Here is a 15,265-nt window from a genome sequence, read left to right as displayed (position 1 = left end):
CGTGAGAGTCTCTGACTGTGGAGCATGAGAGGAGATCAGGGATTATTCGCTCCTCATCAAGAGCCACATCCAGAGTTCACGGGCAGGCCATCACCCATCCGAGATCTGCTGCTTTCATCTGCTCTCTAATGGTTACACAGAAATCTTCCTGCTCACCCGGCATGACACAAACACACAGAGAGGCTCAGAGACCAGCGTTTATTGGTGTTACGCCTCATACATTTCCATGGAGAATTTTTGTTAGCATTATATTAGTATTGCCCTTGTTCAGTCATGATGTGAAAGATGTATTTATTTTTGCTTAGTGGAAGGATAAACTTGCATGTCAGCAAAGCCGGTCACTGAGAGAGCTGCTTTGAATTAATTTAAAATATTAATATTTTTATTTTATTCTGTATAGGTCTGATAACATTTGCTCCAAAAAAAATTTTTCTTCTTCTTCTTCTTTTTTTTTTTTTAAATGACAGATAGTCAAAAACTGTTTTCATTTTTTGCGATAGAAAATCAGGATTATTCCAACAAAAACTGATTTCTAAAATTATTTCTGAAGTTAAAACTTTGATATTGTGTTGAAAAAATGCAATATAAAAATGGCATCTTTTTTGTTATTTTGATCAGCTGTCATTTTATCCAAAAACTGCTTTAAATGGCAACATTTTAATTTAAAAATTTGAAAGAAATGTCATCAGTAGTTTACAGAATAAAACATGTTAAAGTTGGACAATCATTTATAATATACAAAATATTCCCCCAAAAATAAAGAAATGGGTAATTTTACAGACACTGTAATGAGATGTGGCTGCTTTACCCACGATTCCATGCATGTGTGAACAAAAAACTTGGTAACCCGCATGGTAACCACACTCAGTCTGGTTGCTAGACTATAGATGCTCACCATAGCAACAGTTTGAAATGCACAAGCGTGTGTATTCTGTACCCTTGCAGCTTTTCCCAGGTAGATAAATTGTACTTTGTCACCCCTGTCTGTCCTCCTCCTCCTCCTCCTCCTTGTGTCTATCAAGTGTGTTTCCTTTTCTCAGTCTTTATCCAAAGCCTCCTCCCACTCCATTCCATCTCTGGCGCTCATCTAAATTCATGTACGGCGTCCCCTGGAGGGGCTGCTAGGATTATATCACACACAGAAGTCATCTCTGCCATGTGTGGCCATGCCGAGAGCTCTTTAAATTTTAAAACGGCCTCTGAATCTGATGGATGGATGGATGGCTGGGGAATGTGAAGTGAATGCTGGATGGTGGTTGTTAAATATATTCAGTCTCATTACAAACGGCAACAGTGAGCTCAATAGAAATGAGGCGTAAAGTCGATTTCCTGTGCAATTTGTGTGTTTGAAGCGGTTGTGTTTAACAGGACTGGTTCTGAGAGAGCCATTAAGAGGGAATGTCATTAGTGGCACTTGCTATTAGTGATGCTGTTACTTGAACAAACCTGTAACTCTGTGTACTTCAGCGCATGACGGTCCTGCATTGTTTGTGTTACGGACATGAATCATACCTCAAATCCTGCTTGATTTTGGCCTGTCAGACAATAAAATGTACGAAATGTAGACTAATATTGACACTAGAAATTTATAGAAACTTGCTGTTGGATTTTTGTAAATTAGTTTGAAATTTGAAGTTAATGGGATATACTGTAATAATAAAATCTGATGTCTTGGGGAAATACAGAGCATGACTGGAATCAGATTGGTAAATGGGTTGAAATTATGTTGATTTGATTCAATGCACAAATAAATAAATGCATAAATGCTTAATTAAGTGAATAAATAAATTAATAAATGTGTAATTAAATGCACAATTAAATAAATCCATAAATACATAATTAAGTGAATAAATAAAGACATACATACATAATGGATCATGAACTAAATCAATTTTTATTTATTAATTTCTTTGAGAACAAATCCTTCATATTAATTTCATAGCTTGTTCAGTAAACGTAGACATTAATATGAAGCATTTATTCACAAAGAAATTAATAAATGAGTGAAATGTGATTTAGTTCATGACTGAACACTATTTATTACCATGTGTAGTTCTATGGTTTTTTTCCCTCTTGCATGTGAGTGGAAATCTGTAAAACTGGATTCTTAAGACTCTCTGTTCATTGTCCTCATACTCACTGTTTGAAGATCATTATTGTATGGCTCTCTGGAATGCTTGATTCTGATTGGTCAGTTGTGTCATTCTGCAGTTAAATTTTTGTGTATAATAATGCTAAACTATATAATTGACCATTGTCCCTAGCAACCAATTTCCTTTATAACTGTACTAGTTTAATGCTTGTTCTTTGTAGTCTCTTTCTTCAAACATCATGACATTATTTTAACGCAGATGTATTTGTTTATTGATTGATTGATTGATAGATAGTGCATTTATTTATTTATTTATGCATTTATTTATTTGTGCATTTGTTACTGATGTATTTTATTATTTAGCCATTTAATTAAAGCTTCATATAGGGGCCTGATCGCCCTGTCATGGTTTGTTTTGTGATAATGACTGGCTTACATAATTACCTGAATAAACATCTAACCTGACTCTCTGTCTGTCTTGTTCCTCTCCAGATCTCATTGTGCTGCTGCATTGAGCTCCTGGATTTCTGCTGCACCTCTTCATTCTGTGGATCTGTTCGATAGATAGATAGATAGATAGATAGATAGATAGATAGATAGATAGTGTGAGACAGAATGTTTTAAGGCTGAAGGAGTGATGTGATGGTTGGATTCCTCCTACAGTTCACTGGCTACAATGGACCAAATCATACACTGAAACTTCACTGCTCAAGGTATAGTCAACATTTCCTCAGTCAATGTAGCTGAAAATGTCAGAAAGTTTTTTTTGTTGTTTTTGCACGTTATTTTTTCCTTGAAGGTTTGTCAAGGTTTTTTCACTATGCGTAATATAGTTTAAATTACAATTTTTGTAATTTACCAATCAGAGCTCCTCCCTCACAGTTGACAACCAGCAGTTTTTGCTACTGTACCTTTAAGGCTTCATCTGTAAATGAGCTTTGTTATGATTGCCTACAGTTTGTGTAGTTGCTGAATACAGAGTAGATGTTGATACATAAATATGATCGGTCATATGTTGGCTCATGGTTGTGATGTCAATATGATGATTTCTGAGCAAGCCGTTTTGGCAGTTTCTGAATGGAGGGACTTTTGGGTATGTTGACAATTCGTCAAACTCTTATTTCAAAAGAACAAGAAAAATGCTGTTATATCCTGCTTGGATATAAAAAATATCATCACCCTCAGGCGATCCAAGATGTAGATTAATTTGGACAAATGTAGCATTGCATCACTTGCTCACCAATGGATGCTCTGCAGTGAATGGGTGCCGTCAGAATGAGAGTCCAAAACAGCTGAAATAAACATCACAATAATCCACACCACTCCAGTCCATCAGTAAACATCTGGAGAAGCCAAAAGCTGTGTTTTTATATGAAACAAATCCATCAAGACCTTTTAACTTTAAACTGTTGCTTCTAAGCATAATCCATAATCCATAATAATGCCTCCTCCAGTGACAAAGCCCATCTCCTGCTGTCTCTCACATCAGTATCCACCCACATATTTGTTTATAACTGTTTTTGACTGTTTTCACTTGGAAACCGTGCTTGATCTGTGCAGATTTCTCTCTTGATTCAGACAAGATGACTTTTTCACTGGAGAAAGCACTATTGTGAACAGGAATAGTATTTTAGCCAGAAGCAACGGTTTGAAATGAATGTCTCTTACAAACACACAGCTTTTCAATTCACAAGATGTTAATTGATGGACTGGAGTTGTGTGGATTATTGTGATGCTTTAATCAGCTGTTTGGACTCTCATTCTGACGGCACCCATTCACTGCAGAGCATCCATTGGCGAGCAAGTGATGTAATGCTACATTTCTCCAAATCTGATGAAGAAACAAATTCATCTACATCTTGAATGACCTGCGGGTGAGGACATTATCAGCAAATTTACATTTTTGGATGAACTATTCCTTTAAATATAATTGCCTCTGAAATTTAAAATGATACACAGACAGACACACAAATGGTCTAATTTATGTTTTAAAAGCCAATTTCATTCAAACTATCCAAGCATAGAAAGTCTGGCCTGTCGGGTTCATTTCACACATTTCTTGATTGTTCATCATATTGCGTGTGGTTATGAAAGCTGCATGTTCAGCACACTCACACTCTCTGATCCTCTCAGCATCTGCAGGAATATTCAAAGGATTTTTCTGGTTCTTTTTGTTTTCTCATTGTTCCTGTTATTGCTGCTTCGCTGGCACAGCGTCTCTCATTATTAGCGAAGGCTCAACAGAGGCCTGAAAACATGGAGATATTCCAGCGGGTTTTGTACATACATGTCTGTGTGTAGACAATGTGTGTGTGAGTCTGTGTGTGTGTAGCATCCAGCACTTGTTTAAGGAGCGTGTGTGGGTGTATGTATCTTATCCAAAGGTTAAGAAGTGTATGTCAAACTCAAGCAGGAAACCTGGCTGCACAGGAAAGGAAATCACCTATCAGCCGGCAGATGGGGGACTGCATGTGCTTACACTGCACAAACACACACACACACACACACACACACACACACACACACACACACACACACACACACACACACACACACACACACACTCACACTCACACTCACACTCACACACACACCCACACACACTCTCTCTCTCTCTCTCTCTCTCTCTCTCTCTCTCTCTCTCTGTCTCTGTCTCTGTCTCTCTCTCTCTCTCTGTCTCTCGTCCACTCTAGGCATGGGTGATGTTTTTTGGCTTTTACTTATAGACTACCCTTCAAAAGTTTGGGTGGGATTTGTTTAATGTTTTTGAAAGTCTCTTACACTCAGCAAGGCTGCATTTTATTTGATGAAAAATCCAGTAAAATCAGTAATATTGTAAAATATCATTACACTTTAAAATAAATGTTTTATATTTGAATATATTTAAAAAATGTAATTTATTCCTGTGACCAAAGCTGAATTTTCATCATCATGACTCCAGTCTTCAGTGTTACAGTACATATCCTGATTTGCTGCTCATGAAACATTTATCATTTTCAGTGTTGAAACTAAAGTACAGCAATCATTTAAAATAGAATTCATTTGCATTATGTATGTCTTTACTGTCACTTTTGATCAATTTAATGCATTCCTGCTAGTAGTAATAGTAGTAGTAGTAGTAGTAGTAGTAGGTATTAATTTCTTTTAAAAAAATTGGCCAAAATCTTTGAATGGAAGTATATACAGTAGTATGAAATAGCTTAAAGAGGTGATTGTTGCCAATTTGACATTTTACAGTTGTGCTTGATTTTATATTGTCAACAAAATCATTGCGAATCACCCACGCATTCATAAACTCTGATACACACTTACATAGACTTATAGTCGCTCATTAGGAACCCTGTTTACGTGGCTTGGTCTGTCCGCTCCAAATGCCAAACAGGTCTGAAGTGTCATTCATCTATCAGGCTGGAGATTGTTGTTCTGATTGGCCTTCTCATTCATTGCATTGACATTTACAAGAGCTTTGCTGCTTTCTTCTGTCAAGGCATTTTTAAAATTAAAATGAATTCACTCTCCCTCATGTCGTTCCAAACTTGTGTGACTGTCTTTCATTTGTGGGACACAAAAGGACAATGGGGAACAAAAAAGATTAAATGCATGATAAAAGTAGTCAATACAACTGCTGTGCTATTTTCCAAGTCATATGAAGTCATGTGATAACTTTATGAGATGAACAGACACAAATTTAGATTGCAGTCCACATATATTCATACACCCCTGTTTACCAAGGTTGCATTTATTTGATCAAAAATCCAATAAAATTTAGTAATATTGTGAAATATTTTAAATTTATATGAAATAAGTTTTATATTGTAATATATTTTAAAATGTCATTTATTCCTGTGATGCAAAGCTGAATTTTCAGCAATATTACTCCAGTCTTAAGTGTAAGATCCTTCAGAAGTCATTCTAATGCTGATCCACTACTCAAAAACATTTATTATTTTTATAAATAATAGTTGTGCTGCTTTATATTTTTGTGGAAACCATTTTTTTTTTTTCAGGGTTTGTTGATGAATAAACAGTTAAAGAGAACAGCATTTATTTGAAACAGGACATTTTAAATGTCTTTACTTCACTTGGTGAATTTACCATGTCCTTGTGTAAAAAAAAATAATAATAATAATTTCCTAAAAAGAATAAATATTACTGACATCAAACTTCTTGAAAATGGTATTTCCATAACACTACATCAACCTACACACTGCTTGTCTCAACATATCGATCTGGGTTAGATGGGATATTAACATAAGTTACTGTTACAAATAGCCAATCAGAGTCCAGCTCACACTATAAGCTCCATTTACCCCGGACTGATTGGTTAAGAAGAATGTCAGTCATTCAGGACTGTGTGCAGGACAGGACAGTCACACACAGAGATGTAAACTGGTGGGAGGTGTGACATTATGACACTCTCTGTTGAATCAGACACCCATTGTGAGAGAAGGAGTGTGTGTGTGTGTGCTGATATTTTATTAATAAGACATGAAATCCATGCAGAAAAACCAGGGGAGGCAATCCCAGCTTTGATTGGTCCTGAGCCGAGACACCGCAGGAAATGAAAAGACTGAAATAAGCGCAGAGAGACATGAAAGATTGAGGGGGAGACGTCTCGTGTGTTTTACCATCGTTAAAGATGCTGAAACACCGTCTGCCTGTAATCAGCAGCTTAATGGAAAAGTTCAGTCATGCTCCAAACCCATATTACATACTTCCTTTTCTGGGACGTTCAGAGAATGTTTACTTCTCTTATAGTTATGAAAGTGAATGAGGACAGACAGTTATGTATTATTAATTTCTAATTTTTATTTACATTTATGTTTAAAACTTTCATTATCAGTTAATCATCTTAATTTAATAAATCGTCATTTAATTAATGAAAATGTTTTTAAACAAATGCAGTTTCAACTTTAACTTTTTATCATTTTTGTGTACATTTTTAGGTTGATTTATTTTTCATCTAATATTCATATTTTATTTCTGCTTTATTTGAAAATGATTTTTAATAGTTTAATAGCAACATTTTCATTAATCAATTCTACATGGATAAAATCAATTTTTTTTCAGTATCCTGTTTCATTCGGAAATGTCCGATTTTAGAAGTAAAATGGGTTGCAGCATTAACTTGAACTTTATTTGAGTTAGTTTAGATGATTTGCATTTGAAAACTTTCAAGTAATATTTATATTTTAGTTTATTTCAACTTTATTCAGTCATAAGAACAAATGATTTTTAATAGTTTTGGTTTAACCTCACTGTTGCATTAAAATCAAGTCCTGGCTTACATTTTTCATTCTCGTTTCATATCCTGTTTCATTCAGAAATGTGTCATATATAAAAGTAAAAATGGGTTGCAGTTGCAGCGTCATGTTGACTTTAAACTGTCAATGATTTGTGATAGTCTCAGATTTTGTTAAAGCTGTGTGCAGGTGACAGATGTATTGGAATATTTACCTCTTATTCTCACTGATTGGTCAGACTGCAGACCGTGGCCACGCCCCTCTCTATGATGCCACCCCTCATGTGACCCGGCCTGCAGGGAAAGAGACACACACTCAGCCTGAAGAGGCTCAGATCAGTGGCCCCTTGTTGTGAGAGCGGGGTTTGTTTATGTGTGTGTGCATGTGAACAGGACAATAGCGCACAGTGTAAATCCAGTGCGGCCCAGATTTTTATAGTTCTTTCTCACAAGCCAATCCGAGCGAGAAACAGCCTTATGCAACCTTAATCAACAACATGGCACTGGCAGTCTGCTCCCACACGGCACAGCAGGCTGCTAGTCTGTCAGGTTGAGAGCTGGGCATCTGGAAAGCATCTCTGAGGAATTCTGCTCACACGCTGTGATGTTGCAGGGTGAGAATGATCTGATTCAACCTGCTGTGTTACGTCAAAATAAAAGCTTTAGAAGAATCAGAAAGAGCTTTATTGCCAAGTATGCTTGCACAGCGTGCTCTGAGAAGTAGTTGAGATTAATCACAGAATAAACGATTCAGAATAAGAATTATATCAAGAATTAAAGGGCGAAAAGCATCTTAAAAGAACATGAAAGTAGCTGATTTGCAGTCTTTTAAAGCAATGCAGAGGGTTTGTGGGCGGGTTCTTAAACTGCTTGCACTGTTGTTCTGCATTCTATAGTGAAGTTGCCTAATTAATATTCATGAGGAAACATTAATCATAGTGCTATTTACAAATTGACTGTGTGTGTAAATGTGCATTGTAGATGGTTTAAAGTGTCAGTATCATGCCAGTTTTATGTTTGCTCAGATGTTTTTTTACAATATTTTTAACATCCTCAGACATAGACCTCCAGGGATTTCAAAACTGAAAGTTCAACATCAAAATAAAGTTATAAATAAAACAGAGAAAATTAAGGTGTTCTGGTAAACATAACAGAAGGGGAGAATATATGTGTGTGTGTGTGTGTTTACAAAAGTGAACTTTTGTTACTTTAACAATATGGAGGGCTTTAGTTATTTGTGCTTCATAAGCAAATGTTTGATTTTGTTTTTATGGACATATCAGTGTTATTTTTGCATTATTAAAAGGCCTACTATTTGAGTATTTATTCATATTTTAATTAAATTAATCTCTTTAGTTTTCATTTCAGTTTATTGTTATTTCTGTTCATTTTCTATCAGTTTTACACACACACACACACACACACACACACACACACACGCACACACACACATATATTCTAATCATTTTTAATTCAGTTTTTTTATCATCTAATATCCATATTTCATAATTTCAATTAACAAAACTTTTTTATATAATTTTACTTTAACAATTACAGCATTGGTACATGTAATTTAAGCTTATTTTCATTTGTTGTCAAGGCAAGTTGTCAACATAAAAAAAGAAAATTGAATACTCATATTTCATATTATTCCATCTTTTTTTATTAATGAAAACAACATTGGTTTATATAATGATTAATGCAGATTTTGTAAGAGATTCAAGAAATAGTATTTAAGTTCTTGTTTAATTGATCTTTTTTATGGTTTTTAGACTGATGTGCTTAAAGAGTCAGTTAAATATTGACAACATTTCCCATTTTTGACAGAAACTGTTCCTTTAAGATATAGAAAAAGAAGACAATAATAATAAAAATAGTAAATTGTTCATGCACAAGTCAACATTAGCTCTGGAGCAAGATGACACTTTTGGCCGACCCACATAACCAAATTGATGGTTTGGCTTCAGCAGTACTTAGATAAAACCAAATTGATTTATTCAGTCAAGATCTGGCAACCAATCTTATTAGTTGTGTGAGATGTGTCTATGACGGATGCAATATACTTGTTTAAATCCATAACCAGCATTAGCTTATCATTCAATCTGTGGAAGGCTGGAGCAGAATTGATTTGCGTGTCAGTCTGTGCTTCTCCAGGAAAGATTTCAGCGAGCTTCAGACTGAAGTGAGCAATTTCTGAACCAAAAATACCCTTTGTAAATGAATTTTGTGGTCAATATGTTCGACAGGGTGATAAAATATAGCTGCCCCAAAATAGTTTTGTTTTCACTGTTGCCTACAAACAGGGTTTAGGGATTTCCTCATTTGTAGAGGTCTAATGTATTTTTGTGATTGTATGTGCATGTGCATTTGTCATGCAGAGCCCAAGCCCGCAATCTTCATTTATCAAGCCACACCGGTTGTCACGTTTCCATGGCAACTCTCGGGAAGATGATGAGACAGCTGTCTGGCATCATTCTGGCCGCTGCGTCTCTGATGTGACCTCTGGTTCACGGCCTGCATTAATGCAAGGCTGCATTGCGCCGAAGGCAAACGTGGCATTATTGGAAGTTGGTTGGATGGTTAGCTTGCCGGTCGAGACTCTTTGAGCGGTTAATGCGCTACTGTTGTTTGGTGGTCGCTGTGGGTTTGTGTAATGTGATTGGGTGAGTCAACGAGGTTTCTTTCTCTTAAATGGGTCAGTGTATTAAACCACATGGCAGATGGATCAGCCCCAGAAAAGAGAGCATAAAGAACGCCCGAGTAATGAAACGGAAGGATGAGGCGAGATATTAATGAAAACCCAGAGAAGGAACAAGCAACTTGAATGCGATCTAGAAGAATAAAATGAAAATGCTCTTGTTCTCTGTTGGTTTAACTCTGGGGGCCGTTTTAATGTGTCCTCCAGGGTTGACTTTGCTTGAGATTTGTCTGAATTAGACGATCAGCTCCCGCCAGGACAAATATCCCTCGCTTAGTTTCCTACAGACCCGCTGGTCTGATTCACAGAGACAGCGGTATTGTAGAAAGCAGGGGAAAAAACGCTCAGCAAGTCCAGCAAAGTTCAGACTCAGTTCAGTAGATGATTTGGCTGACATGTCTGAGTCATATTTCATACAGATAACAAAAGAAATGAGAAATAAATTGTATTTTGCCTGAAGAAACTGAAGTCAGTTTTTTTTTTTTTTTTTGGACTGTTAACACTTTACAGTAAGGTTAGTTTTAGTTTTTCTTAATATCTTAATTTATACATTTGTAAGATCAAAAGTTGTATGTTAACGTTAGTTAACGCACTGTGAACTAACACAGACATGAAGAATTAAGTTTTTTGTTAATTCGCATTTTTCATCTTAACAGTTTCAGCAAAAAAGACCTAGAAATTATAATTTTCTCTTTATATATTTGATCTAAAAATATAACAAAAATATATATAACAATATATAATATAATAATTAAAAAAAATCATCCTTAAAGTGACTTATTCTTTAACACTTATCAGTTGTTTTTTAATGCAGACGAGCTCTTCGTGTGGCAGAATTGCTCTTTGAGTTCATGTCCAATCAGACTTTACGGATGAAACAGTAAGAGATGAGGGGAAAGATTGCTAAAAACATCTTAAACATTGTGCATGTTTTGAATCCAAAATGAACTTTATGTGAGAAAATGAAATGAGTAAATTTTTAATTTAACATTGTATTTTTATTGATGCAGAAATTTCAGACTTCAGCTTTAAATGAAGAACCATTGTGTTTTTATTTTAGCTGCAGTGTGTGTATTTGTCTGATTTGGCGCACACATGCGCTGGCATGTTGAGGTGCTCTGTATGTGGGCATTTTGTGTTTGAATCCAGACGTTTCGTAATCCTTCCCCCGCAATCATTTCTGTTGTATCTCTACTGTAAACAGAAACAGAAAACTGTTATTAAGTTGACATGCGGTTCAGGAGTGTTTTTCAGCTAGCTAAAGACAGACACGCGTCACCTGATTATAAGTGTGATTGAGTGTGTCATGGGTTGGTAATAGTGGTTTTTTTCTGTACTAAGCAGCTCCTGGAATCTGTAAAATCACTGTATAGTCAGCAGTCTGCATGGAGAGAGGGAGAGAGAAGACTATATTTTAAAACATTATTTCTGTGTGTGTTTGTATACTATATATTATTATATATATAATAATATTTCAGTATTGAATTATCTGTATAATAATAATTATTATTATTCTACATTGATGTTTTGAATTTTTAAGAATTATTTATTCACATTTAAAAAAAAAACTTAGTATGCACTGTTACACCCAATTTATTTGTGTGTTTGGATTTTAATGCTTATTAACATAATGTTTTGTATTTTTGTTAAGTTCAGTTGGAATGGAGTTGTCTACTATAAGTTTTCCATTAGGAGCGCTGAATTATTTCCTATGTAAAAATTAAGTCTACATCAGCTACTTCTAAGGTTTCATTTCTATTTCAGTTTTTAGAGGTTTTTGAGCAGAGAAATACTGTATAGATTTAGGTGCGCTGAGAATTTGGTCTGATGCATTCAACCCACACAAGTACATATTTCCACACTTCATACACAAAAATACATATACTTTTGTTCCTGCTTTCACTGATTGCATAAGGAAATGATGAGGAGCATTCCTCATTTATAGAGAGAGCGGTCGCTGGGAGTTTTCGTGTGGGCTAAAAAACCCCACAGCAGAGTGTCATTAATTCATGGTTAGCAGCTTACACACACACACACACACACACACACACACACACACACAAACCAGAGATAGTCTCACTTACCATGTAATACAGCGAGTGCATCCTGGGCCGTTTCCGGCACATGTTGCAGACGAGTTAAGGCCTCACCCGAGGCTATCTGCAAATGTCTTTTACCTCATGACCTGTTTACAATAATGAGTCTCAGAAATGCCCTTTAATCTGGGTGCAAAGACAGCAGGCCAGTCCTGAGCTCAGCCAGAACAAACACATCACATGCTCGCTGACAGAGAGATGTGTGGGACGTGGATGAAGGAAGGAGATTGTAATTATGTGAGGGTAAAAATTAGCTAACATCAGGGTTGATTTTGTTTAAAGCACAGTTCAAATCAATCAAAATTCTATCATTGTTTACCTTATGCATAATACTGTATATTGGTAACTAGTCCATTAATAGCTGAAATAAGATTTTTAAAATGTATTTTTTAAATGTATCATTTAATGTATATTCATTTTTCTTATTTTTACATTCAGATCACTGTACCTTTACCATCATTTAACATTTAAAGATTTTTGAAAATGCTAAAAGTATTGCAGTTTTGTAACTGCAAAATGTAATTTAATATGTAATTTAATCTTTATCAAAGATTGTTAATGTAAAAATGTATATTTTTTACTGTACATTACAATGTTGTGATGCCAAACTGTGTAACATTTGAAAACAACTGATTTTAGTCTATGTTGGCAAAATATGGGTATTTCTAAAGAAGAATTGATTTGAAATTGATTTTGAAAGCTGAATTTTCAGCATCATTACTCCAGTCTTTAGTGTCACATGATCCTTCAGAAATCATTCTAATGTGCTGATTTGCAGCTCAAGAAACTGTGACACTGTATGTTTTTTAGTATATTTTATTTGTGCCTGTCATTATTGACCAATTTAATGTGTCCTTTGTATAGGACACAAATCATATGGAATGATTTTACAAAATATTTGTTGTTTTCGGAGTTTGACAGCATCTGTCTCCATTCTCTGTCATTGTATGAAAAAGAGACAAAGTCTATACGTTTTCTATAGTATTTCATAAAATAAATAATCAGAGTAAACAATGAGAGAATTGACTTTTTTTGAGGTGAACTCTAACTCTAAAGCAGCGGGACATAGTTGAAGCAACTCGCAGTCTATTAACACACTGAGAGACACAGATTGGTCAGACTCATTTGGGAGTCCATTGGCTGCTCTAAAGTGTGGCTACACAAGATTTATGTGTGTCACTGATTTGCCCCACTTACTTTAACAGTTCCCCACTGTGTCCCAGCAAAAACACGCCAATGTGCAGGTGGTGTGTGTGTGTCACTGAGGAAAACTGTGCCCTTGAACAATGCATCTCACCACAGGAGTCTCCACAGACATTTAGAAATCCCTCTGGACAGAAAGCACATGCTAAATTGCAAGATGGCGTTCATTTATTTGCATGCACTCAGATGCAATCCATGCACGTCTTAAATATATTCCTGCTTACCTGTGCACTTGTTTTCTCAGGCTCTGCTGTCGGCCTTAAACCGCATGATACAGGGAGGGTCATTTCTTCTCATTAAAATTCTGCCATCAGTCTTTGTGCCGCTGCAGGCAGCTCTCAGGTCTTTATTAATTGCTGTGGGATACTGTATCGACTCAAATTCTCTGCCGCTGTCCAGACTCCAGCGTGCTCTGGGATACTATTGACAAAATGCGGCATTTGATCATGCTTTATCACAGCAGCTAATGCAGAAAGCACTTTATTCACACCCTGCCTGATGAATGATGCAGCCTGAGAGGTTACCAGGGAGAAAGACCCATAATGCAACCAAAGTAGTTGTTTTTTTAGCATCAGGGATTTGGGTGTATATATATGCATAAAGGAAAGTGTATTTTGGGTGCTGTTGTTCTTTTAATTTATAATAAGCTTTTAGCTTTTTTGCAGTTCAGCTGTGGTATGATGAACAATTATTATTATTTTTTTTCTGCCTTGTTTTGTGGTCTTGGCTTTTTTAAAGTTTAAAAAGTGTTAAAATTGGGATCAGTGAGATTGTTTTTCTTTATTATTATTATTATTGTTATTTTTCATAAAAAGAAAATTATACTTTCAGTCAGGAAGGTTGCATTACAGTGACAATAATTTTACAAAATATTTCTGTTTCACATAAATGCTGTTATTTTGAACTATCTTTTAATCAAATAATCCTGAAATAATATGAACAGCACAACTGCTATCAACGATAATAATAAACATCTGTTGAGCAGCAAATCAGCAAATTAGAATGATTTCTGAAGGACCATGCGACACTGAAGACTGCAGTAGAATTCAGCTTTGTATCGTATAAATAAATTAAAATGTGATATATAGTGTATATTCAGATAGTCAAATTATTTTCAATTATAAATATATTTCACAATATTACTGTTTTTATTGCATTTTTGATCAAATGCAGCTTTGAGAGACTGTTTTCAAAAAATGTAACAGACCTCAAATTATTGTACAGGTCCTTCTCAAAAAATTAGCATATTGTGAAAAAGTTCATTATTTTCCATAATGTAATGATAAAAATTAAACTTTCATATATTTTAGATTCATTGCACACCAACTGAAATATTTCAGGTCTTTTATTGTTTTAATACTGATGATTTTGGCATACAGCTCATGAAAACCCAAAATTCCTATCTCAAAAAATTAGCATATCTCATCCGACCAATAAAAGAAAAGTGTTTTTAATACAAAAAAAGTCAACCTTCAAATAATTATGTTCAGTTATGCACTCAATACTTGGTCGGGAATCCTTTTGCAGAAATGACTGCTTCAATGCGGCGTGGCATAGAGGCAATCAGCCTGTGGCACTGCTGAGGTGTTATGGAGGCCCAGGATGCTTCGATAGCGGCCTTAAGCTCATCCAGAGTGTTGGGTCTTGCGTCTCTCAACTTTCTCTTCACAATATCCCACAGATTCTCTATGGGGTTCAGGTCAGGAGAGTTGGCAGGCCAATTGAGCACAGTAATACCATGGTCAGTAAACCATCTACCAGTGGTTTTGGCACTGTGAGCAGGTGCCAGGTCGTGCTGAAAAACGAAATCTTCATCTCCATAAAGCTTTTCAGCAGATGGAAGCATGAAGTGCTCCAAAATCTCCTGATAGCTAGCTGCATTGACCCTGCCCTTGATAAAACACAGTGGGACCAACACCAGCAGCTGACATGGC

The 15,265-nt window shown here is 35.7% G+C and overlaps 1 protein-coding gene and 1 long non-coding RNA gene across 3 annotated transcripts in view; one reads left to right on the top strand and one right to left on the bottom strand.

Moving 5' to 3' along the window:
• ptprea (protein tyrosine phosphatase receptor type Ea) overlaps positions 1-15,265 on the top strand; it is a 78,232-nt gene that overhangs the window by 38,778 nt on the left and 24,189 nt on the right. For both annotated transcript variants that reach the window (XM_042735991.1, XM_042735992.1), the window contains exon 2: positions 2,585-2,805. The gene's annotated coding sequence lies outside the window, so the exon portion shown is untranslated. The remainder of the gene's footprint in view (positions 1-2,584; positions 2,806-15,265) is intronic.
• Positions 11,086-12,245, bottom strand: LOC122139286. The gene is made up of 3 exons (XR_006156184.1): positions 12,117-12,245; positions 11,312-11,413; positions 11,086-11,226 (listed from the first exon to the last, which is right to left on the bottom strand). It is a non-coding gene; the product is annotated as an uncharacterized LOC122139286 (long non-coding RNA).

The sequence above is a fragment of the Cyprinus carpio genome, chromosome B12 (assembly GCF_018340385.1).
Source record: "Cyprinus carpio isolate SPL01 chromosome B12, ASM1834038v1, whole genome shotgun sequence".
NCBI classification, from domain to species: Eukaryota; Metazoa; Chordata; class Actinopteri; order Cypriniformes; family Cyprinidae; genus Cyprinus; species Cyprinus carpio.
Note: the sequence above shows the minus strand (reverse complement) of the source record. Positions and strands in the feature narration are given on the sequence as shown.